Here is a 27,950-nt window from a genome sequence, read left to right as displayed (position 1 = left end):
GTAAAGACAGGCATAAGAAATTATAAGAGTATCATTCAGGAACTGATAAATGTATGTGAAATCTTCACAATTTATGTTCAGAGATTGCAGTAAAGACAGACATAAGAAATTATAAACGTATTAATTTTGAGAACTGATAAATGTCCATGAAATCTTCACAATTTATGTTCCTCTGCCACAGCTCCAGCCAATCCCTCCATTCAGGGTCCCTGACTTCCTGCAACATGATTTTCTCTTCCTGTAGTAATTTGCTTAGGATAATGGCCTTCAGCTTCATTCGTGTTGCTGCAAACACCACGATCTCATTCTTTTTATGGCTGTGTAGTATTTCATGATGAGTATGTACCACATTTTCATCAACAGTCTACTGCTGATGGGCATTTAGGTCTATTCTATGTCTTCATTATTGTTGAGTAGTGCTGTGATGAACATATGTTTGCATATATCTTTATGGTAGAATGATTTATATTTCTTTGCATATATACCCAGTAATGGGATTGCTGGGTCAAATGATAGTTCTGTTTTTTGTTCTTTGAGAAATAAACAAACTGCTTGACACAATGGCTAAATGAATTTTCATTCCCATCACAGTGTATAAAAGTGTTCTCTTTTTTATGCAACATTACCAGCATCTGTTATCTTTTGACTTTTTATAATAGCTATTCTGACTAGTGTGAGAGAGTATATCTCATTGTGGTTTAGATTTGATTTCTATAATTGTTAGTGATGTGGAGTGATTTTTCATATGCTTGTTGGCTGCATGTACGTCTTCTTTTGAGAAGCATCACTTCATTTCCTTTGCTCTTTTTAATGAGTTTATTTTGTTTTGCTTGTTAACTTAAGTTCTTTATAGATTCTGGATAATTGACCTTTGTTGGATGCATAGTTTACAAATATTTTCTTCTATTCTGTAGGTTGTCAGTTTGCTCTTGATAATTTCATTTGCTGTGCTGAATCTCTTTAGTTTAATTAGGTCACATTTGTCAATTTTTGTTTTTGTTGCAATGACTTTTAGCATCTTCATTATGAAATATTTACCAGAGTCTGTGTTCAGAATGGTATTTTCTAGGCTATCTTCCAGGGTTTTTATAGTTTTTACATATAAGTATTTAATCTATTTTGAATTGATTTTTGCATGTGGCCTAAGGAAAGGGTCCAGTTTCAGTCTTCTGAATATGGTTAGCTAGTTATCTCAACAACATTTATTGAATATGGACTCATTTCCCCATTGCTTGGTTTTGTGAACTTTGTTGAAGACTAGATGTTTACAGGTGTGGGACTTTATTTCTTGGCTCCCTTTTTCTTCCATTGGTCTATGTGTTTGTTTTTGTACCAGTACCATGCTGTTTTCATTACTGTAGCCTTTTAACAGAGTTTGAAGTTGGGTAATATGATGCCTCCAGTTTTGTCCTTTTTGTTGAGAATTGCTTTGGCTACTCAGACTCTTTTTAGGTTTCATAGGAATTTTAAAATATTTTTTTTTTCAAATTCTGTGAAGAATCTCATTGGTATCTGATAGGAATTGCATTGAATCTGTAAATTCCTGTGGGCACTATGGCCATTTTAATGATATTGACTCTTCCTATCCATGAACATGAAATACTTTTTTTTTCTTTTTTTTTTAAATTATACTTTAAATTTTAGAGTACATGTGCATAACGTGCAGGTTTGTTACATATGTATATATGTGCCATGTTGGTGTGCTGCACCCATTAACTCGTCATTTAACATTAGGTATATCTCCTAATGCTATCTCTCCCCCCTCCCCCCAACCCCACAACAGGTCCTGGTGTGTGATGTTCCCCTTCCTGTGTCCATGTGTTCTCATTGTTCAATTCCCACCTATGAGTGAGAACATGCGGTGTTTGGTTTTTTGTCCTTGCAATAGTTTACTGAGAATGATGGTTTCCAGCTTCATCCATGTCCCTACAAAGGACATGAACTCATCCTTTGAAATGGCTGGTTTCCTTTTATCCTTTAGGGAAGAAAGCCTAATGGGAGTTAGCGAGAGAGGAGTATAATGAGGCATCTCCAATCTTCTATCCTGCCATGCCTGAGAACTCTGTTTTCAAGGTTTCTCTGGTGTCTCCTTGGTCAGGAGAAGGTATGCTCAGTTGGTTGGGGGCTTATGATTTTATTTTTATTTCTCACACATATGAGTGAGAACATATGGTGTTTAATTTTCTTTTCCTGACTTCTTTCACTTAACAATATCCTTCATTTCCATCTACTTTGCCACAAATGACAGGATTGTATTGTTTTTATGGTTGAATTGTATTCCATTGTGTATATTACCATATTTTAAAAATTCATTTATCTGTTGTTGGGAACCTAGGTTGATTCCATGTCTTACTATTGTCAATAGTGCTACAATAGACATCAGGGTGCAAATGTCTATTAAATTCCAGATGAGTGTTAGGTAGAGAACACAGATATGATTTAATACAACCTATTAATATAATTAATTACATTAAAAAACTAAGGAAGCTAATTATTATCTCAATAAATGTAAAAGGCATTTCTTAGTGTTCAATAAATATTTATTTTAAACATATTAGAAAATAATGGAATAAAAATAAACTTCCATAAAATAATATTTTTACTTTTGCTGTTTACTAGAATCTACAATAAAAATTACAGTTTATGCTATAACTTGAGACACATTTCTTTAGGAATAAGGAAAAGGTACCTATAACCAAAGTTCCTGTCTTATGCAATACCATATTGGAATGCTTTGTTAATAATAAGATAATAGCCTAGAAAGAGAGATATAGTGTGAGTTTTGAAGGGAAATATATAATTATCATTTTAGCTGATATATATTTGTAGCTGATAATGAAGGAAAATAAACAGATACAGTATTTTTACTAATAAGAGAATCAGCAAGGTTGCAGAATATATGATCAATGTACCAACACAATAACAGCCATTTGTTACAGAAATAACTAATTGTAACAAAAAATAGTTTTATAGTTTTAGGTTTTATTTCCAGCTATAAATCAAATTACAAATTTTGATGAAGTTATACTTAATTTGGTTTTATATGATGTGAGCATTGCATGAAGTTAGAGTAAGTACTCACTTATTTCTATAAGGATAGTCAGGTAACTCAATACCATTTGTCAAAAGACTTTCTTATCCCATTGCATTGCCTCAGCACCCATTTGTAGATTTTACATCTATCTATCTATCTATCTATCTATCTATCTATCTATCTATCTATCTATCTATCTATCATCTATCTATCTATCTATCATCTATCTATCATCTATCTATTATCTATCTATCTATCTATCTATCTATCTATCTATCTATCTAGCTATCTATCTATCATCTATTCTCTCCAATAACAGAGTGTCTTAATTTCTGTATCTTTATACTAAGTCTCCAAGTGAGGTGGGATAAATTCTCTTAACTTTCCCTTTATTTTGGAAACAGCTTTGGTTATTTTCTAGGTCCTTTGCATTTTCACATACATTTTAGAGTATACTTGGCAATTTCTACAAAAAAAAATAAGCTGCTGTAATATTTACTGACATTTGGAACTACAACTCAATTAGGAAAGAATTGACATCTTTATTTTTATTTTTATTTTACTTTTTTGGATGGAGTCTCACTCTGTCACCAGGCTGGAGTGCAGTGGCACAGTCTTGGCTCACTGCAACATCTGCCACCCAGGTTCAAGTGATTCTGCTGCCTCAGCCTCCTGAGTAGCTGGGACTACAGGTGCACGCCACCATGCCCAGCTAATTTTGTATTTTTAGTAGAGATGGGGTTTCACCATGTTGGCCAGGATGGTCTTGATCTCTTGACCTCATGATCTGCCTGACTCAGCCTCCCAAAGTGCTGGGAATACAGGCAGGAGCCACCATGCCCAGCCAAGAAGTGACATCCTAAGGGAATACTGAGCCTTCCAATCATGAATATGGTATATCTTCACACTTGCTTAGGTCTTTTAAAAAATTTCTTTAATAATGTATGTGTAAAGTTCATTAATGCTTTTTCTTAAACTTAGTTCTAAGTGTTTTTGTTGTTGTTGTTTCTAGGCTTTACTGTAAATTAAAGTGTTTTCCTCTCTTTATTTCCCAATTTTTTGAATCTAATGTAAAATAATATAGCTGATTTTTGTATAGCAATCTTGTATTATCTAATCTTGCTTTTTCTAAATCTATTGCAATGATCACATAACTTTTATTATTTGTTGTGTGATATTATAAACTTCATTGTGTGGCTTTCAAATGTTTAAAATCTTAGGTCCTTTAAATAATTGCTGCTTGGTTGTGATATACTATTCTTTTTATATACATTGAGTTTAGATTTGCTAATATTTTATAAATATATTCATTCATATTCATGAGTGAAATTGATCTGTGCTTTTCACTTTTGCATCATGTTTGTAAGATTTTCATATTAGGGTTATGTTGCCCTCAAAAAGCATGTTAAGAAATTGGACAACTTAAATGAAATATACAGTGACCATTCCTCCACAACTTGCTAAAATAGTTAGTATAAGTTTGGTATTTTTTTGTTTCTTCGATACTTGATAGAATTAATCAGTAAACTTCTTTAAGCCAGAAGGATTTTCCTATCTGTGATATTTTTTCATGATAAATTCCATTTACTTCATAGATATAATGACTTTCAGAATCTATTTTTATTTCTTATGTCAATTTCAGTAAGTTATATTTTTCAGGAAATACACATATTTGATTGAACTTATAAAAATTATTGATTTAATATGGTTTAGTCTATTACAATCATTTTAATGTCTATCAGACCTATATTTAAAATATTTTATCCCTGATATTGAGTTATTTGTGTTTCTTCCTTATTTTTCTTGATCACTTTAAGTAGCAGTTTGGTAATTAGCTGATCTTTTCAAAGAACCAGTTTTTGCGTTGTTAATCTTCTAAAACATGTCTGTTTTATTATTTCATCAATTTATGTTTTTTAAAATTATTCCCCCATCTTATTTACTTTTCGCTTACTTTGATCTCCATCTTATTTTCTTTTATCTTGAAACTGTTGATAGGAACATATTTATAATTGTTATATCTTCCTGATGAATTCTTACTTTTTATTGCAAAATATCTTTATTTATCTCTCTAGTAATACTCATGATCTTGGAGTCTACTTAATCCTTTTGTTAAATGGATACATCAGTCTTCTGATGTGTACAATTTGTATGGGTTTATCATTTTTCTTCCATTATATTCAACCTTTCTGTGTATTTATATTTAAAATTGGTTTCTTGTAAGCAGCATACAGTAAGGTCTTGCTTTTTTCCTTTCTAATCTATTCTGCCAATCTCTTGCCTTTAATTGAAGTATTCAGATGATTAACATCTGGTGTAAAGACTGATGTGGTTGAATTTGAGTTTATCATTTTATTCTTTATTTCCTGTTTGCTCCATTTGTTTTGTTGTTGCTCCAGTGTTTCTCTTTTACTGCCTTCTTTTGGCTTATTTGTATTTTTCTAATTATCCCTTTATAATTTGCCTATTTTCTTTTTGGCTTTCTTAGAAATATTATTATTATTATTATTATATATATTTTTTGAGATTGAGTCTCACTCTATCACCCAGGCTGAAGTGCAATGGCACAATCTTGGCTCACTGTAACCTCCACCTCCCGGGTTCAAGTGATTCTCCTGCATCAGCCTCCTGAGTAGCTAGGATTATGGCCATCCACCACCACCCGCAGCTAATTTTTGTATTTTTAATAGAGACAGGGTTTCACCATGTTGGTCAGGCTGGTCTCAAACTCCTGACCTCAGGCGATCAACTCACCTTTTTCTCCCAAAGTACTGGGATTGCAGGTGTGAGCCACTGCACCTGACTGCTTTCTTTGAATTATTTCTTTTTTAAGAGGTAGCTCTGGAAATTGTAATCTTCATATTAAACTTTTCACAGACTATTTAGTATTAATATTGTATCACTTCACAGAAAAGATAGAAACCTTAAGAATGAGTAAGTTCTTCTTCCCTACGAACTATTATGTTATAGTGCTTATATGCATTCAATGTATTTGTATTTTAAAAACTTACCAGCATATATTAACTACATTTAAAATACATATTAATTTTGAAAACTTAATAGAAAAAATGTAGTATTTTATGTGTTTCCACCTATTTCTATTGATCCTCTCTCATTCCTGAATATCCGATTGGCCCTCTAGTATTAATTCTCTTCAGCCTGAAGAATTCCCTTAGCATTTTTGTATGTAGCAAGTCTGCTGGCAATTGACTTCATATAAAAAAATCTTCTTTTTGCATTTATATATAAAGAATATTTTCATTAGTTATAGAATTTTATTTTCACATTTTTTCCTTTAAAATCTTTTTTCTTTGTTTTCTATCATTTAGTGTTTCTTATGTGACACCTGTAGTCATTTACATTAATGGATAAGTTCTACCATGTGTCATGCATTGTGTCATTTTACTCTAGCTGCCTTCAGATGACTTTCTTTATTTCATATTTCTATTATTTTTATTAAGATATGTCTAGCCGGGTGCGGTGGCTCATGCCTGTAATCCTAGCACTTTGGGAGGCAGAGGCGGGTGGATCACAATGTCAGGAGATCGAGACTATCCTGGCTAACACAGTGAAACCCCATCTCTACTAAAAATACAAAAAATTAGCCGGGTGTGGTGGTGGGCACCTGTAGTCCCAGCTACTCCAGAGGCTGAGGCAGGGGAATGGTGTGAACCCAGGAGGCAGAGCTTACAGTGAGCCGAGATCGTGCCACTGTACTCCAGCCTGGGCGGCAGAGCCAGACTCCATCTAAAATTAAAAAAAATAAAATAAAAATAAAAGGATATGTCTAAAAGTGATTTTTAAAAATTTATTGTTTGTTGTTCACTGATGTTTATAGTACACACCACTGGGCAATAAAATACACATTCTTCTCAAGTATACATTTAACATTAACCAAGACAGATGCTATTTTTGGAGAAACTTTAAAAAATTTAAAAGGCTAGAAATCATGCAATGTATGTGTTGTTATGATAATATATTTAAGTTAAAAAACAGTAATAGAGGCCAGGCATGGTGGCTCACACTTGTAATCCCAGCACTTTGGGAGGCTGAGGTGAGTGGATCATGAGGTTAGGAGATTGAGACCATCCTGGCTAACACAGTGAAACCCTGTCTCTACTAAAAATACAAAAAAAAAAGAAATTAGCTGGGCATAGTGGCACACATCTGTAGTCCTAGGTAATTGGGAGGCTGAGGCAGGAGAATTGCTTGAAACTGGGAGGCGGAGGTTGCAGTGAGCTGAGATTGCGCCACTGCACTCCAGCCTGGGCAACAGAGTGAGACTCTGTCTCACAAAAATAAATAAATAAATAAATAAATAAATAAATAAATAAATAAATAAATAAATCAGTAATAGGAAGATAACTGAAAAATCTCCAGTTTTTTGAAAACTAGCAAAAGTATTCTAAGTAACTCATGAGTTAAGTGAAATTCTCAAGATAACTTTGCAAATATTTTGGAGTGAATGAAAATGAAAATGCAATAGATCCAAAGGTGTAGAATTATTCTAAAGCATTGTTTAGAGATTTCTTTTGGTCTCAAATGCATGTAGCAGAAGAAAAAAAACTGTTTCAAATCAATAAATAAAATTTTCAGCTTAAGAAACTAGAGAAAGGATAGAGGATTAAATTCAAAATTACTAGAAATAAGAAATAGGTCAGGTGCGGTGGCTCGTGCCTGTAATCCCAGTACTTTGGGAGGCTGAGACTGGAGGGTCACCTGAAGTCAGGAGTTGAAGACCAGGCTGGTCAACATGGTGAAACACCGTCTCTACTAAAAATACAAAAATTAACTAGGCATGTTGGTGGTCGCCTGTAATCCCAGCTACTTGGGTGACTGAAGCAGGAGAATCACTTGAACCCGGGAGGTAGAGGTTGCAATGAGACAAGACTGTGCCATTTCACTCCAGCCTGGGTGACAAGAGTGAGACTCCACCTCAAAAAATAAATAACTAAAAACAACAAAGAAATTAAAACTCGAGATGAAAATAATTAAATTGGAACAAAGAAATAATTGAGAAAATCAGTGAAACGGAAAGATAGTTTTTTGTTAAAACATCTACAAAACTGAAGAAACTCTAGCCAAACTGAGCAAGTAGACAAGAAGTTAAGACAATAACCAATATCAAAAATAAAGAGGGGCCACCACTATGGGCCACACAGCCATTAAAAGTATACTAAGGTGTGCTAATTTTCTAATGTAATAAATGACAACAAACTTACTAGCTTAAAGCAGTAGATATTGATTCCCATGGTTCTAGAGATCAGAAGCCCTCAAACCAAGATATCAGCCAGATTGAATTCCTTCTGAGGACTCTAGTAGAGAATCTGTGTACTTGCCTTTTTTAGTTTCTAGTGGCTGCCTGCATTCTTTTGACCCCTGCTTCCATTTTCATATTGCCTTATCTTTTATTTCTGTTATCACATCATGTTCCCTGATTCTGACTCTACTACCTTCTTTCTCTTATGACAACCCTTATGATTAAGTTGGCTTCCCCTGGATAATTCAGGATAACCACCTCACCTCAAAATTCTTAGTTAAATTACATTGGTAACGTCAATTTTGCCATATAAGGTTGCATATTCACAGGTTCTGGAAATTAAGATGTGGATATCTTCAGGGGGTAGACATTATTCTGCCTGTCATATAAAGAACTCTGCAAAAAGCTCTATGCTTATAAATTCCACAAGTAGTTGAAGTGAACTAATTCCAAAAAAGCACAAATTATGAAAACTCACTTAGACAACAGATAAGCTGAATAGTCCTATATCTACTAAAAAGTTGGATTTGTAGTAAAAATAAATCAATCAAAGAAATCTTCAGTGGTGAAAAATTTCAAACACTTTAGGGAGAATTACAGCACATTTACAAACAGCAACTTTCAGAAAAAATAAAACAATACTTCCAAATAAACTTTATAAGGCTAGCATTACATAAATATCAAAATCAACACAGAAATTACAATACTAGAAAACTATAGAGCAATAATATTTATGAACATACACTCAAAAATCTTTAGCAAAATGCTAATACATTTATTCTATCAACATATAAAATTAATTTTAAACAACAGTTTTCCCCATGAATGTAATTCAACTTATCATCCAAAAATGATATGTCAATCTCAAAAGATGTGGAAGCATTTGACAAACTTTAACATTAATTCATGGTAAAAATTCTCAGCAAACTAGGAATAGAGTGGAATTTCTTTTTATCTAATAGAGAGTATCAATGAAACGCCTTTAGCTGTGATGTTACTTAACAGTAAAAGACTGAATGCTTGCTTACTTTCTAAGACTGGAAACAAAGTTCATATTCAGCATTGTATTTTAAGTTTTAACCAATGTAATAAGACAAGAAAAAGAAAATGAATCCACAATAGAAAGGAATAACAGTTTCAACTCACAGGCGATATTATTGTATACATAGAAAACCTGAATAACTCATAAAAACTTCTAAGAAGTTATACATGAGTTTTCCAAGGCTGCAGAGTGCAAGGTAATATACAAAAAATAATTCTGTTTTTATACACTAGCAATGAAGCAAATTATTTCAAATTATAAAATTAATACCATATATAAAATCTCCCAAAACTAAAATACTTTGCTATAAATCAAAGTTTTCATGATATATACACTGAAAACTAGAAAACACCAATTAAAAAAAGCCTAAATACTGCATGGAGAAGTATAGCATTTTAATAGATTCTAAGATTTTATATTGTCACATTCAATATAATGCTAGTAAAAAATCTCAGTAGGCTTTTTATTCACAGTAAACTTTTAAAAGACTTACCCTAAAGCTCTACTACTAAAGAAAATATTGGCCAGGCACAGTGGCTCATGCCTGTAATCCCAGCACTTTGGGAGGCCAAGGCAGGGAGATCATGTGAGGTCGGGAGTTCGAGACCAGCCTGACCAACATGGAGAAACTCTGTCTCTACTAAAAAAATACAAAAAAATTAGCCAGGCATGGTGGCACATGCCTGTAATCCCAGCTACTTGGGAGGCTGAGGCAGGAGAATCACTTGAACCTGGGAAGCAGAGGTTGTGGTGAGCCGAGATCATTCCATTGCATTCCAGCCCGGGCAACAAGAGCGAAACTCCGTCTCAAAAAAATAAAAAATAAAAAAAAAAAGAAAGAAAATATTGAGTTTTGGATTAAACTTTTCTTCTGCAGTGTATTTGCCTTTGTCTGCAATGGACTTGAAGGTACTATCAACCAAAAATTTATTCTAAATTATGTTTCTCCTTGAAGTTTCAGGTCATAAATCCAGGTGGATGTTAACCCCGAATCTAAAATGTAAGTTTGTGGTTGAAAAGTTCCATGATTTTTTTTTTAATTCTCCCAAAGTCAAAATTGGAGCATGCATGTATCCCCATTTACTACTTAGCTCCACTCAGTGAGGATTTTGTAATTTTGAAGTCTTAGCTCCATTTAGACATCCCAATCCAAACTTTAATTCTGCTTACAAATTTGGCTTTGTCATTTGAGTCTTTTATGTTGACCCTTTGGTAAATCCCAGCCTCTAGACAGCCAGGGATCAGTAGACCTACGCAATATAAATGCTATTTTTAGGACTACTTTATCCTTATAAGTTCACAATTGTAAAAATTGTCTCCATAAAATAATATTAATTTTGCATCATATCAACTTTAAATACATATATGCCAACAGTTATTAATATGATCTAGAAGTTTCACAAAATTTTCTTTTCACTATGTTGTCAGAAATGGCAGTCCATACCTTTCCTTTTAAGGAAATCTAAAAATTTCTCTAACGTATATGATACAAAGGCAGAGGGGTATATATGTATGTGTGTGTGTGTGTGTGTGTGTGGTGTGGTGTGTGTATAATAAGCAAATTTTTTTCTTTATTAATCTTTTACTCAAAAAAACAAGCACATTTAATTACTTTTGATTTGGGACATGGATTTTATATTCTGTAATTTTCTCGTTTTTGATGGTTAAATATTAAAGATGATAGAATAATCTTATTATTGCTCATCAAATCAGAGTTGCTTTTTATTCTACAAATGTACTTCTTCAAATATATGTTTATTCTTCAAATATTGGAGTGAAATTATCACTTCTATACATTGAAGAAATTGATATGTTAAATTATCTCTCCCCCAAATAAAGTTTATTTTAAAAAGATTTTGTACTTGCTAGGAAGTACCACTCATAATTATTATTTTGGAAAATTATGTTATGTAATGCTTATGAACAATAAAGGATGTTTTTATTCATTCAAGTAGTAGGGAAAAAATGAATGTGTCATTTGAATACAAAAGTGTCATTTTATCAAATATAAATGTGTGAAATTCTTAACATTTTTATTCTTTGATGACATGCATTTCCATTTTAGAAAAAGAATTAGTACAATGTAATTATAGCATATAAAGAAATGTTGCTCCTTATTAGGCATTCATATCAGACAAAGGATATCTTAGGAGTGGTAATATAGTTTGAGAGGAGCTACAGATTTTACATGAAACTTGCCTTGAAATTTCATTCCCATATCACCCATATTTTATTTACTTGCAATGTACATTTTATCTAGGCCAGTTATAGACGAAGTCAATCAAAGAGGTTCTATATAATCCAGTCAATACAATCAGATAAAGTATGTTTCAATATGAAATAATGTCAAAATGTATTAAAATGGCACATAACATTCACAGAGTGTTTGACAGATGTTTTAAATCTCAGGTTATTTACTTTCAAATATGAGAAATGTGTACAACATTTTTAAAGTATATGCTATTTATAGTGTGCTAAATGATTCGTCTTTGCTCTTGCACACTTTCAAGTTTTGTAAAGTACTCAAGCTTGGTAAAACATTCAAATGAGTCTTTGCTTTTGGTTTGGAGCTTTGGAGAAATGGCAGTTCCTCATCTCTGCCAACCTCATCCAGTACTTCTTTTCTCTTTGGTTATTATTATTATTTTTAATCATTCAGAATCCACCAGTTTGCTTCAGATATTTCCTGGTTACATTTTCTCTTGTTTCTTCACTGGATAATCTTCTCAACCTTCTGTGGCAATAGGGACATTCTTGAAATGCTCGTTCATTTTTCTAATTCTCATATCCCTCAATGTTTCTCATATCACATTTTTAGGATGCCCCCCACACTTATATATCTAAAGCCATCAATAAAATTCACCTAATAAGATTAGCATCTTCTTGGAAGATTCATCTTTCTTTCCAAATTTTTTCCACTTACTTATTTCCTAATCTTCATTCATTATATCCATATTCTCCAAAGGCCTGAAATTTCAAATTCATGTTGAATGTTACTCTTTTCTTTATATTGTTCACTTTTCCCATTGAATCAGTTACAAAGATATGCTGGTTTTCTCTGAAGAAAGTCACAGGCTTCTTTATCAGCCATTTCCACTTCTCCATCCAAATCCAAGTCTCAGAATCCTTCTTTCCTTTAAGTATTATCACTGTGCAATCCATCTTAAACATATTGCTGGCATTATCTTTCTAAAACAGTTTTGAATATATCACTTCACTGTTTAAACATTTTCCTATATTATAATGCCCTGGTACCATAGTGTGTTACTAGAGATCTTTTATTTACCAAAATTATCTTCAATTGTTGGCCTTAGAAACACACTACCCTTGAACCAAATTCTACCTCTACTGTGTTCCTTTTGTTCCTCTACCACTCTACTTCAATGCCTTTGTCACTCCCTCTACCTGAAATATATACTTAAAGTTGTTGTCTCACTTCCACTTGTTGAAAAATTTATTACCGTTTAAGGACAAATACAATGTCACCATCTCCATGAACCTGTTCTGAATGTATTAATCAGAAGCAGTATCACCTGTTGTTTACTAAGCCTAAACAACATTTGACAGGATAATGATATTGAACCTATATTATTTCCTCACTAACTCTAAATTCCATAATTTGGGAGCCATTTATACCGCACTTAGGAAAGTAGTGTGAATGCAGAAGATGGCCAAAGATTAGGTAAAGCAAGTATCTTTTAGGAAGGAATCCTTGCTTATGGAAAGTTATTGTAATTATTCATCAACTGTATGATTTTGTCCCTTTTGTGAAATTGTTGATTTTTTCAGATGCTTTTTAGCAAAAGAGAGACATATAATTGCCTTACTGAGACACCTTGTAAAGAAAAATTTAAACTAACAAAGACTATCAGTGTTGTTTCTCCACATTTGACTTTCTACCTCTCCTGTTCTTTCTTTTTACATTGGCATGGCTAAATACTAAATGCTAGTACTTAGTAGCATAGTACAGGTGCTCAAACATTGGCCTTATAAACTGGATCCCTATGTTCCTGTTTCAGCTGGCTACTAAAAAGCTATATGACCTGGAGAAGTCACCTTGCCCGTTCCTATTTGTCCTATCTTTAAAATGAGGAATTGGACTTTATTATCTCTTGATTACTTTCAATATCAAAATCCTACAATTATTTGTACTGATAAAATCCAGATTTAAATTTCTATTTTAAACCGAATTTCTCAGGAGTTCACATAAAATGACATAAAAAACCACCACAATGGATCGAGTTCAAAAATCTCCTGTATCGGGCCAAAAGAGAGTGGTTTATCGTAGCCACAGTGAAAGCTGCAACCCTTTTCCAGTTGGGTGAAAGCCACTAAATAACTGATCTTGCTCAGCCGTGGCCACTGCTGACTCAGGCGTTAATACAGCTAGCAAGTATCAATGTACATATAAGTTATGATTTAGATCTACTACAACCATTAAATGCCTTTGAAAGTGATGACTAGGAGTCACTTCAAGAGGCCAATGCAATTCATTCCTGGAAGAGCTTACAGGGCAAAACTTAATATCCTTTACTTTCAGTCCCCATTGCAACTGAATCTCAAATCTATGTATAATTAAACCAAATCTTTGATTTTTCTTATAACAATAAGCTATATAAGGATTTATCTAGTGCTGTTCATTCTGAAGTCAGAAAGTTTTTATGGAAAAATCATTTGTATATCCATTACAAGCTCTCCAAACTTCCTAATAAAAGGTTGCACACACTTTGCTGTAAGATGCCAGGTTTTGGGAAGTGTGAAACATATTCTGACAGTTTAAATGAAATAGCTATTGAGCATGAAGGCGAAACACCTGTTGAGAAGGGAAATAAACAACAGCAAAAATCCCTGCTGAATTTTTCAAAGTAGAGAAAATCAGAAGAACTCTTTATTCAGTGATAATAAATTCATGAATCAAGTGGGAGAATTGTTATCAGAATTTTGGTATCAATCATTACTGCTGATCTACCGTCCTTTATTGAGCCTTCAGTTGCTTTCTTTGCCTGACTTATTAAAGTGGTATGAGAATGCAACAAAATAGTAGAATATAAAGCTTACATACCTAGAAACACTAGTCATTAAATATCAACTGTTCTTTGAGAGACATATAGAAATCAGAAGATTTCAAATAAGAATCTGATTTTTGCATTTCTTTAGAAAAACTGCGTGGGGGGCAAGGCAGGAATTCTTTTGTTTCCTTTAGCCTGAATGGCAAAACCATGCTGGAGTTGAGTTACTGGTTCAACACTTTAATGTATATTTTGCATTATGACTACTGCCAACTGCAGGTAAGCTTCATCATTTTACCACTGGACATTTACACATTTGTTTATCTGATGTTCAAAATAGCTATTACAGGCCATTTTATTTATTTAAAATTTTATCAGTCTACATATATTTTAAAACACGTTGGAATAAAACCACATATCCTCATGCCACCTTTTAAATCCTCATAGTTGGTCAAGCTAGACATTTTTACTATAAGGCTACTAATTTCATACTATTTTTAAATTTCAGGAGCCCTTATATTTTCTAGATATAAAAAGCACGTATGTGAGGCAGTAACACATATATTGAAATTAATGTTAGTAAACACAATCAAATAAAAAAGTTCAAAACTATAGACTAGAAGGTGTATCTCTTTCACATAGATCTTGAATATAACAGTCAGCTTTGATTTTACATGAAAACATTAAAGAGATAATCACGGCAAATTACTTCCAATGTGCTTGACATGTATATCCTGCTCTACTTTCTAATCTAATTAATTATATCACACTCAACTGTTGAAATAGAAGTAAATGGTGAAACATAAAGATCTTCCTGGAGTGTGAACAAAAAAGGACAAGATTAAAAAAAAAAAATCCCTCCTTCTGAATTTTCTTATTTTTGTTTAAAATTGACACATAATAATTGTACATGTTTGTGGGGTATACTGTGACGTTTCAATAGATATATGCATTGTTTAATGATCATATCAGGGTAATTAACATATCCATTACCACAGCATTATCATTTCTTTGTGGTGATAACATTCAAGATCTTCTTCTCTAGCTACATTGAAATCTATAATACACTATTTTTTAAAACTGTTTTGGAGATTCTTTCTTTCATTTTTTTTTTTTATTATACTTTAAGTTTTAGGGTACATGTGCACAATGTGCAGGTCTGTTACATATGTATACATGTGCCATGTTGCTGTGGTGCACCCATTAACTCATCATTTAACATTAGGTATATCTCCTAATGCTATCCATCCCCCATCCCCCCACCCCACAACAGGCCCTGGCACATGTGGAATACTATGCAGCCTTAAAAAATGATGAGTTCATGTCCTTTGTAGGGACATGGATGAAGCTGGAAACCATCATTCTCAGCAAACTATCTTTCTTTCATTTTTCTGTCTTTTTTGTGGTTAAGTGATTCTCTCTAGTATGCTTTGGTTCAGCATTTTTTATTTTTAGTCTATTTATTATAAGTTTTTACATTTTAAACCATTCTTTTTCCAAATTTTGAATTTTGGTATATAAATTTACTTCTTTTTACATGTTCTTTCTCTTAAACAATTGTTGTTATTATCATTAATTGTTTTTTTCTTTTAGACACTAAAAGATGAAAGCAATGTTATATAAAGATATAAGTGACACCTATGGTTCCAGCTACTTGGGAGGCTGAGGTGGGTGATTCATTTGAGCCTGGGAATCAAAGGTTACAGTGAGGTGAGATCACACCACTACACTCTGACCTGGGTGATAGAGTGAGATGCTGTCTCAAAAAAAAAAAAAAAAAAATAGATGTAAGTGATTTATATACACTTACAGTTTCTTATTTTTTGGGGGGGAGGGGGGCAGGGTCTCGCTCAGTCACCTAGGGTAGAGTGCAGTGGCATGACCTCAGCTCACTGTAACCTCCGCCACTTGGGTTCAAGCGATTCTCCTGCCTCAGCCTCCAAGTAGCTGGGACTATAGGTGCATGCCACCACACAAAATTTTTGTATTTTTAGTAGAGAGGGGGTTTCACTATGTTGGCCAATCTAGTCTTGAACTCCTCACCTCAGGTGATATGCCCACCTCAACCTCCCAAAGTGTTGGGATTACAGGCATGAGCCACCAGACCTGGCCCAATTACAGTTTTTGAGTGTCCTGAATTTGTTTACTTACTATGACCAATGAGTTGTATACCTTAAGATGTGTTCTTTTTACATATTAGCATCCTTTTCTTTCAGATTAAAAAACTTCCTTTAGCATTTTACTAGGTCTGGTGTTGATGAATTCCCTCAGCTTTGGTTTATCTGCAGAAGACTTTATGTTTTCTTTATGTTTGAAGAATACTTTTGCTTCGCACAATATTCTTGGTTGGCAGGTTTTTTTTTTTTTTTTTTTTTTTTTTAATTCTCCTTCACTACTTTGAATATCTCATATCATTTTCTCCTTTCCTGCAGGGTTTTTGCTGAGAATCTGCTGAAAGCTGTATTAGGGCCCTGATTAACGTGATATGTCTCTTTTCTCTTCTTTTTTTCAGTATTCTTTCTTTGTCTTTGATTTTCTCTTTATCATAATTTGACGGGTGTTGGGGAATTCCTTTCCGTTAATTTGATTAGTAACTTCTATGTTTCTTGTAAGTGGATGTTGTTTTCTATATCTAGATTTAGGAGATTTTTAGCTATGATTTCCTTAAATATGTGTTCTAGGTCTATTCTCCCTTTTCTCATTTGGAAACTCCTATTATGTGAAGGTTAGTTTACTTTAAATAGTGTCCAAAATTCCTGTAGGTCTTCTTCACCATATTTTTTCTTTTCTCTTTTTGCTCCTCTGATTAATTTCATATGTCTGTCTTCAAGCTGTTTCCTCTGATTATGTCTGTTGTAAAAACTTTCTACTGAGTTTTTTCAGTTCAGTTATTATATTCTTTATTTCTAGGATTTATTTGGGCTTTAAAAATGTTTCTTTATTTGTCAAATATCTCATTGTATTTATGGATTGTTTTCCAAATTTAAGTTAATTTTCTATTTATATTTTATTGTAATTCCCTGATAATTTTAAAGTAGATTATTCTGAATTTGGAATTCAGACATTTTATAGATCAATTCTTCTGTGTCCATTATAGAGCTTTGTTTATTTCTTTTGGTGGTGTCATATTTTCCTGATTTTTCTTAATCCTTTTATCTTTATATTGATGCCTGTGAATTTGAGGAGATGGTCACCTCTTTCTGTTTTTGCAGGTGTTTTTTGTGGTCTTAGATCATTACAACTTAATATAAGAACTTAATTGCTGTCCAGCTTTTGACTCCTGACTAGGGAGGACTTAGTGTATATCAGAATTTAAATGCTGCACTGGAGTGAAATCACTGCTCTGCCATTGTTTGTTATTTGGAAAAGACTTATTGTGAAAAACAGAACTTACTAAATATTTCAGCTGCTTCTGGGTCAGGGGAAGGTGCCACATAAACACAAAAAAGGACTCAGGCATTTCCAGGGCTTATAACCTCTGCAGTGCTATGAGACTTGACAGTCTCCTCAGCATGGCATTCCTGCTGAGCAGAATGCAGAGCAGCTACCAAGATCCACAGGACAGTTGCTGAAATCAGCTCTCCTGATTTTATCTTCAATTCACTCAGGTCATTCAGCCCTCCTGGAACTCTCAGTGTTTTCCATGGGATGAGACCCATGTAGGCTTCCCATGAAGCCTCCTCAACTGATAGGGAAATTGAATGTTTATTTTCAACTTCCAATTCCTTCCAACTCAGACATCCTAAATGTATAGAAATTTTCTGTGAGCTGTTACGTGGCTTGGGGTAGTGGGTGGCAGATTCTGAAATCATCATTTCTTTTATCAGTCACAGCTTCTCTCATTTCTCTAGGCTCCATCAGTTCCTCTGCTTCTCTCTCAAGTTCTAGTAACTTCAGGGTAGTTTTATTGTCTTTGAGTAGTTACTACTTATACCTTTGTGGGGGAAGCAATGTTAAGTGTCTTCTATTCTGTTATCTTGCTGGACAGATTTTGTAAGCTGTGAATATAATGTACAACTATCTGTTAGAGAACTAGAAAAAATATATACTTCTTAGTTGACCAATTTTAATGATTTTGGCTGTACTATAACAAACTGTTTTGAAGTTTAAAGTCATGTATTATGACTGAACTGAATAATTCAATTTTTTTTATGGTTTGTATTTATTTATTCAAAGTATCATTTTGCTCATGTATTGTCTTCTTGATTTTGTTGAGTTGTCTACCTGAGTTCACTTATAGCTCATTGAACTTCTTTAAGACTTACAGAGAGAGAAAAGTAGCTCAGAAAGTAGAAGAGTAGAAAGGATAATCCTGAGGAAAAAAAATGAAAAGAAGAAACTTTTGCAAATAAATTGATCCCATAGTGTAAGAGCAATCTTAGAAAATAGGGTTTGGTCTGAAACTATTTCTTGTTCTACCATAATTATTTATATATTACAGATGAGATAAAACATTATTGAACTTCTACACAGAAACCACCAGTGCTGATTTTTCTAGGCATTATAAAGAAAAACACACTTAGATGGTTCCTATGATCTTGTCATCTATTTCAGTCAATGTTAATATTCAAATCCTTGTTTTCAATATTCTCCCCAAAACACCTTTGATTTTACATTTATGTTAGGCATGAATGAAAGAAAAAGGATATTCTGTTTATTGGAAATGGATTATGAAAAAAAATGGTTCTCACAACCCTAAGGCTAGTCTTAGAGAAGAGAACTGAATTTGCAGTTTTGGCTGAACTAATCGGTCCCTTTACTCAATGGGAAATGTGGGCTACAAATGTCATGAGCAAAATAAGGCATATCTATATTCTAATCCTATCTGTAACACTTACAACTTTGGAGAAGATAGCAATCTTTTTCAACCTGCATTTTTTAACTGATACAAGGAAAGTAATAATATTTTCAGTTGCCTAAAGTTGTTATAAATATTTGTTGAGATAAATGTAAAATATATAGAGAGCTTAAGGTATAAAATGCATTAAATATATTTTTATTTTTAATGATGGCATGATTAATGACTTTAATAAACTGAATTTTAATTATTAAAATGCAAAAAATGCAGAAAAGAACAATAATTCTTCAAACTCTTATTCAGAATAAATAATTTCTTAAAATCTTGCTGTATTTCCTTTGAATTTTATCATTATGTATTTGCTAAAAGTGATATATGATTATTATATAAAGTTCAAATAAGAGAGAAAAATATATAATAAAATAAAAACAATTTATATCACAGCAGAAAAATTATCATTTACTTTAGATTAACCTTATTACTAATAGAGATAGACATGAAAGATTACGTGATTAGAAAGAAGGTAGTCAAGTTTAAAATCCAGGTCAGCTAACATCTGAGCCTGGAGTTCCTCTTTAAAGAATATTTATTCTCAACTTATGATTTCTGAGGAAATTTGGTCCTATATTTCCAAGTTGTGATTTTTATTTGTACATCATACTATAATGTAGCTATCAGTAACACTGATGTCAATCGTCGCCTTTGGTTTTATAGCCCATTATTTTCAATTACTTGTGTAGTTTTATTTTATGTCTTAATGAAAGAACTTTTACATCTTTAAATTACTATTTTCTTCTTATAGCCAATAAGTCTTATACTCTAAAAATTTAAAAACTTTCTGAGCCAGTTCATTATAGTCATCCACTATAAATATTAATCACCAGGCCAAGAATATGTTTTAGTCTATACTGTATTTAGTGCTATGGATGATATCTTTTTTTTTTTTTTTTTTGAGATGGAGTCTCACTCTGTTACCCAGGCTGGAGTGCAGTAGCACAATCTTGGCTCACCACAACCTCTGCCTCCCGGGTTCAAGCAATTCTCCAGCTTCAGCCTCCCTTGTAGTTGGGATTACAGGTGCCCGTCACCATGCCCGGCTAATTTTTGTATTTTAGTAGAGACGAGGTTTCACCATGTTGGCCAAGCTGGTCTCGAACTCCTGACTTCAGGTGATCCCCCCTCCTTGGCCTCCCAAAGTGCTGGGATTACAGGCGTGAGCCACTGAGCCCAGCCGCACGATATGTTTTCAACATCATATATGAAAGAGAAAAAACACATTTACCAAAATCATATATTGTAATAAATATTCTTGCATTGTTTTGGTTTTCTGAAACCTGTGGCAATACCTTAAAAATTTCTAGAGGTTTGGGAATCTGTGTTATCTTTTGGCAGAAGTGTCACAATCTCATAATTTACTATGAAACTGACCATGAGTTTTCTGCAGTTGCCATGTTCGGAGCAGAAACGAGAGAGGAAATTGTTTTGTTTAGGCTGTTTTATACACTCATCACAGCTGAACTAATCTGATCAAAAATATATATATATATAATCTCTTGGTTATCCATGTCCTTAATCATCTGTAATTTTAGAAATAAGAATTTAACAGACCAATTATTTCCAAGGGCCCAAAGAAACACATTCCATAAGAGTAAGGACACAGCTAGTTAGTGGCAGAACTGGGCTGAAAACCAGAAGGGTATCTTGACATCTAACCAAGCCCTCTTTCTTTTCTTGCTGTTGTTTTACTTACCACATTTCTCATTTTCTTTCCTGTTCTTTAGACCCAGGCAGAACTTCTCTTAATTAACATTGACAGATTGACCCCTGGGACTGTGCTGGGTGCTATTTTCTCATGTAGCTCGATTTCATGAGATTTATCTATTTTTTCATCATATTAACTTTAAACCAGTCTCTCACAGGTGTTTTAATACTTCTTAGCAAAATTATTGAAGATATGGAAATTATTTTTGCTAAAAAGTCAACAATTTATTTCAACCAAACACAAGGATAACTCTATACTGAGTTGGGTTTTTGCTAAAGATCTAATTTTTTTTATATTGGCATCCTTAAGTAAATATTATCTAATATATATACATGATGCCATCCAAAGTACTGGAAACATTTGCTAAAATGCTTACATAAAATACTTAGTCTTTATTTTAAGAATTTATGTCTGATACAGGGCAAAGTCAGCACTGGAAGATTTCCTCAAATTAAAATAAGAGTTTTTTTTTTATTATTCAAAGTAAGCTTAATAGAGATCCAGGGAATTTTTCCAAACACAGTAGAAGAAATACCTGATAAATTTTAAACTTTATTAATTGACAAAGACAATTTGGCAAAAGTTTATAATTAAATATTTTGGCCAAAAAATAAATATAATTACTATTGTCAGTAACAGCAGCAGTATCATTAAAAATGAATATTTTACATATCTTTTCGGGACTCAATTATGTTTTATTCTTAGAAATACCTCCTTAGGCAAACTCTGATTGACAATGAGTTTGGCAAATCTCAGCTTTATTTTGATGACATCATCGAATGTAGCATTGGGAAGAGAGGTGCACAGTTGACTCTTGTGTGCCATTATAAATTGGCTCCAGCAAAACACTGCATAAATAGTAACTTTGCTGTAAATATTACTGGATAACATTATATTAGTATAGAATTCTTGTTATATTTCACATATGAGTTATTTGAACAGACTCTTTTTTTTTTTTTTTTTTTTTGAGACGGAGTCTTTCTCTGTCACCCAGGCTGGAGTGCAGTGGCCAGATCTCGGCTCACTGCAAGCTCCGTCTCCCAGGTTCACGCCATTCTCCTGCCTCAGCCTCTCCGAGTAGCTGGGACTACAGGCGCCCGCCACCACGCCCGGCTAATTTTTTTGTATTTTTAGTAGAGACGGGGTTTCACCGTGGTCTCGATCTCCTGACCTCGTGATCCGCCTGCCTCGGCCTCCCAAAGTGCTGGGATTACAAGCGTGAGCCACCGCGCCCGGCCTCAAAAGACTCTTAATGACCTTTCAATACAATGGAGAAAGACTTAAAGTTCTAAGAAGAAAAGAGATAATGTAACTGCCCAAGGGGTTTTCCTTGCCCTCTGTCTAGACAGAGCCGATTTATCAAGACAGGGGAATTGTAATAAAGAATTTAATTCATACAGAGCCGGCTGTGCAGGAGACCAGAGTTTTATTATTACGCAAATCAGTCTCCCTGAAAACCTGGGGATCGAGGTTTTCAAGGATAATTTGGTAGCAGGGGTTGGACAGTGGGGAGTGCTGACTGGTGCGGTGAGAGATGAAATCATTGGGAGTCCCAGCTGTCCTCTTGCACTGAGTCAGTTCCTGGGTGGGGGCCACAAGACCAAATAAGCCATCAAGTACAGTGTCTGTAAAGTATCTCAAGCACTGATCTCAGGTTTTACAAAAGTAATGTTATCCCCAGAAGCAATTAGGGGAAGTCCAGCATCTTATAGCCTCCAGATGCATGACTCCTAAATCATAATCTCTAATCCTGTAGCTAATTTGTTAGTCCTACAAAGGCAATCTAGCCTCCAGGCAGGCAGGGAGTTTGTTTTGGGATGAGACTGTGATAATCTTTGTTCCAAAGTTAAACTATAAGTTCCTCCAAAAAATAGTGCTGCCTAAACCCACGTATAAATTAGGAGAAGGTAGAGGTTAGAAGCAAGATGGAATCAGGTAGATCTTTTTCATTGTCGTAGTTTTCTCAGTTATAATTTTTGCAAAGGTGGTTTCAATAAGATCTTCCACACTGTATCTCCTTAGTTGAGAGGCTTTAAATATAAAGATGAAAGTAAAGGTTCTTTATTTTTACTCCAAATATAATTTCTTCTATTTTGCGTAAGCTACAATATGAACTCTGAATATCTATCATTCTGATGTGCTTTTAAAAGGCAGTGGGGGTGAATAGAAACGTAAAAGAAGAACCTGTAAGCTTCAAGACAAAATAAGAAACAAATGGCCTGTATTTAATTCATAAATAAGAATGTAACCTTCAACATATCTTCAACAAGCAGAATTCTCCCAGAAAGCAAAAGTCTCTCATACAAAATCTTTTCTTGTTGCACATATGGAAGATTTTGCAGTTACAGTTACTTTGTATTCTATTCCATAGAATGCTATCAGTTTTTGGTTAGATATATTTAGAACAATAGTTATTAAGCTGTGATTTTTGGCTCCAAATTTCACCATAACCCTCTCAGCTGGTCCAATAAAAAACTTTCTTCTTAATAATGCTAAGAAAGTATTTGCCTTTCTCACTGTGTATGCATTTGAATTCATGATACAAAAGCAGTGATACGTAAAATCATTGATGTGTTATCAGGAATTGAGGCAGTGATACCAAATAATTTTTCCGCCACACATGAAAAAAATACCTGTTTCACCTAAGAATGTCTTAGAAAATTATTAATTTTATTAAATCTTTTAATTTGAAAACCTGTCTTTTTATATTCTGTATGATGAAAATGAGAAATATATATAAAGTGCATTTCTGCTGCCCATCCAAGTATGAAGATTGTATCAAGAAAAATAATTGTGCAGTTGTTTGACTCGTGAGCTGATGTAGCTATCTGTTGATATTAAACACCATCTTCACTTGAAAGAATGACCGTCAAAGTATTGTCATTCAGAATTTAGTGTTACGAAGTTAAGGAACAGAACTGTTTACTTAAAGGAAAACAACTAACAGTGTGTGTTGCAAATAATGAAATTTTAATTTCAAGAGAAACAGAATTTTGCAAAACTTTTATCCACCATTATGAGCTTGACAGTTTCTCAGTACAAGAAAATGTTTCTGACGAGCTCAGTGGTGATATAAACATGTGATCATTAACATTTAGCCTAGTTAAGGGTATCAACTTTTGTGAAATCTACACAACCCAGTAAACTGATAATTTTTCAAATGATCAGTGACTTTACCAAAAATTCACTTTATATCTAAGATATATCAGTGAAATTAAACAGATTATGAGAAGTTCATTGATACAATTTCATTCCAAACTGCAACTAATCTTTAAGAAACTACTATTTGTAAAGCTGGGTGTAACATCAAATTGGACTAAATGCAACAATCATAAGGCTATTAAAATACTCCTCCCTTTTTCAATTACATGTCTATGTGAGTTCAGATTTTCTTCACATATTAAACCAAAACAAAATATCACAACATATTGAATGTAGAATCAGTTGTGAGTTCACATATATATTAAGAGTATTAGAGATTATATACACTGGGCACAAAGAAAGTATAAGACTAGCAAAATCTTTATTGATTTAAGATTTTTTTTTGCCATCAGGTAGACTATATGAAGAATTATAAACCATGTATCTTCCTCTAGAGCTATTGTTATAAGTATGTTTTTGCATTCATCTTAAGACTTCAGTTTTCTCTTCATGTGTAATGGAATATGTTGAAGGCTCATAATGTGCTAATAGTCAATGTAATGATCTGTAAACTATATTCTACAACTCATTGGAAAATATAATAAATAGAGTAATAAAATATTTGGGGCACATTGTCAGAAAACAATTTTATATGTTGCATGTGTTTGTTAGTTTTTGCTGATTATAAATCTGTACAGTACTTTAGAGTCTTTTACAACAAGAATGCTTATCAGGACTGAAGCAATAGCTTTGATTAAATTGATGAATCTCCAGAACAATACTTAAAATACATGAGGGTTAGATATTTTGATAACTCAGGTTGCTTAAAATAAAAAAAAATAACAGCTTTTGCATGGAACTTAACTAGAATTTACTGGTAATATTAACATCATTTATTGTGGAAATTTACTAGGTCAGCCTTCTTACTCAAAGTCATGTGAATGAACAGTGAAATTTAATCCAACAAATATTAATTATGTATATCACAATTAGTGGACTATAGGCTAAGAATTACTGTGAAGTCAACATTTAAAAAAAAATAGTATCCGTAACGCAAACGTAAAGGAAAATCTGGGTATACTTTTTTTTTTATTATTAAGTTTGGGGCACAAATAACCTAGAAACATTTCAAATTACTGATTTTATTTCTTTACAGACTTAACCTACGAATCTGTGGGAAAGCATCAGTGCCACCAGTAGGCTGCAATTTGGTTACTTTTTGTGATTCATTTGTCCCTGTTTATGAAAATATATTATTAAAATGGAAAATAAAACTCTGAATGCAATTGAGAAAGTAAAAATCACTTTGAATTTATCTGTCCCTTATATTCTGTCAAAAATTTCCTTGCATAATATAATTTTTAAATCTTCCAAAATAATGTCAGAGGGTACCATAACACTTGTATAAGTGAATTTATACAAAATATTTTTCATCCAGTAAATAGTAAAGTTTATGTTCAATAACTATTATGTCAATACTTATAATTAAGTTAACAATATTGCTAAACCACAGTTTTTCTATGAGAAAACTGACTTAAAAGTAATTTTAAACAGTATTTTATGCAGACATACAATAAATATTTATTATGGACTCTTCTGGGCTAAACACTATTAGATGTAAGGAGAGCAGAGAGATGAATAAGAAATTACTTTCTACACAGAGCTAAATATCCAATAAACATGTTCTCTAAATTTTTTCCAATAGATTAACTTTATCTTGGATTGATGCAGTTGCTCCAAAAGTTAGTTCTTCAAACTTACTTAAAAACATCAGTACTTTTATTTATAGATTTTTAGCAAAGCATTTGCTTCTGAATAATGAAAGAAAAATTCTAGCAGTGGATATTTTTAGGTCAATAACTATGCAGCTTTTAATCTACTTTCAGCATTTCTAAAATAACAGAAGCTATTCCTAGAAAATCCATTATATTTTTCTGTTCACTGAATTTGTTGAATAATGATAAAGGATTAAATTCACTTCAACTTTAACTCCCCTACTCTTTCTTTTGGCCAGAGACAAGAAATCAGAAATAAATATTGAAGTACCTAAAATAATTCTCTTCTGTTTCAGTATTCGCAACTTCTTTTTTTAATCTTTACTTTTACTTTATTTTATTTTAGAGATAGGATCTTGCTTTGTTGCCCAGGCTGGAATACAGTGGCATGATCATAACTCACTGCAGCCTCATACTCCTGGGCTCAAGGGATCCTCCCACCTCAGCCTCCCCATTAGCTAGAGTTACAGATGTGTGCCACCACATCTGGCTAATTTAAAAATTTTTTGTTGTTGTTGTTGAGACAGGGTCTTGCTATGTTGCCAGTCTGGTTTTGAACTCCTGACCACAAGTGACCCTCTGACTTTCACCCTACAAAGTGCTAGGATTACAGGTATGAGTCATCATGCCTGGTCCACCACAATTCTTTTAAATTTACCCTTTTACTCAATCTTCTTTAAAAAAAAAAAAAAAAAACTATTATCTTATTTACCTTGGGTTTTGTATTTATTAGGCAAATTAAAAATTACTAATTGTAGACTAAGACAAAACAAAGCAAAATAAAAGTCCATGAATCTTTAAAACAATTTGAAATGATTGAAGGACTACATACTATTTAGAGAAACAAATTCCTAGCATAAATATCTTGAGGAAATTTAGACCTAGTCCTCCTATATTTATTTTCTGTTTTAAAAAATATCATTCAAATTTCATCCACATGGGGTGATATTTCACAGATCCATACTCATTCATTCATTAATTATTAAACATCTACAATGTGGTCAAGTGTATAAATGATTAAAAATGAAACATTAATATGAATCAGATCTATTAGTTGCAGCCTCATAACAAAAAGTAGACATTTATTTATTCAAATGTATTGCAAGCACAAATAATGAAAAGATCAGGGATATAAGAGATGAAATTCCAGATCTTAAGAAGTTTATTAGCTAGTGGTGAGAGAGATTTAAATATGTATAATTTTAATATAGTATGATAAAGTATTGCAAATAGAACAGTGCCTAATTTTCATAAAGTTTTTAGGTTTTTAGGAAAGCTTCCATAATGTCAGAAATGAGTTTTTTTTAAATATAAGAAGCAAATAGCTGTACATTCAAAAAAGTACAATGAAAGAAAGAAAGGATTAAATTTTGGCTGGGCACAGTGGCTCACGCCTGTAATCTCAACACTTTGGGAGCCCGAGGCAAGTGGATCGCTTGAAGTCTGGAGTTCAAGACCAGCCTGGCCAACATGATGAAACCCTGCCTCTACTAAAAAACACAAGAATTAGCAGAGCACGTGGTGCATGCCTGTAGTCCCAGCAACTCAGGAGGCTGAGGCACAAGAATTGCTTGAACCCCGGACGTGGAGTTTGCAGTGAGCCGAGATCGCGTCACTGCACTCTAGCCTGGGCAACGGAGCGAAACTTCCTCTCAAAACAAAACAAAACAAAGAAAGGATTGTCATTTTAAAACGATGGAGAAAATACTTGGTTTCTGAATGAGTGACACTAGAGAAGTCAGACTGCATGGGTGTGAATCTGTATTACATCACTTACTATTCTGTGTGACCTTGAGCAATTAGTCCCGTTCTGGACAGAGTAGGGAAAACAACAGTACTGATATCAAAGACTTATTTTAGAGATTAAATGAGGAGGTAGAAATAAAGTGCTTAAAACTGTGCCCAGCACTCAGCAACTACTCAATGCATACTATCTAGCATTACAAGAGCTTATATAGAATATTACTTTCTTTTTTAAATCATTTTTTAAAATTTTTTATATATATTTTCATTATACTTTAAGTTCTAGGGTATATGTGCACAATGTGCATTGATAGACTGAATTAAGAAAATGTGGCACATATACACCATGGAATAGTATGCAGCCATAAAAAATGATGAGTTCATGT

The 27,950-nt window shown here is 33.2% G+C and overlaps 1 long non-coding RNA gene across 1 annotated transcript in view; it reads right to left on the bottom strand.

The window, feature by feature from the left end:
• LOC116478865 (uncharacterized) overlaps window positions 1–27,950 on the bottom strand; it is a 148,948-nt gene that overhangs the window by 100,331 nt on the left and 20,667 nt on the right. The gene's annotated exons all lie outside the window — the stretch shown is intronic.

Source organism: Hylobates moloch, unplaced genomic scaffold, assembly GCF_009828535.3.
Source record: "Hylobates moloch isolate HMO894 unplaced genomic scaffold, HMol_V3 SCAFFOLD_3, whole genome shotgun sequence".
Classification (NCBI taxonomy): Eukaryota; Metazoa; Chordata; class Mammalia; order Primates; family Hylobatidae; genus Hylobates; species Hylobates moloch.
The sequence above is the reverse complement of the archived record's forward strand: the minus strand, read 5'-3'. Positions and strand labels throughout refer to the sequence as shown.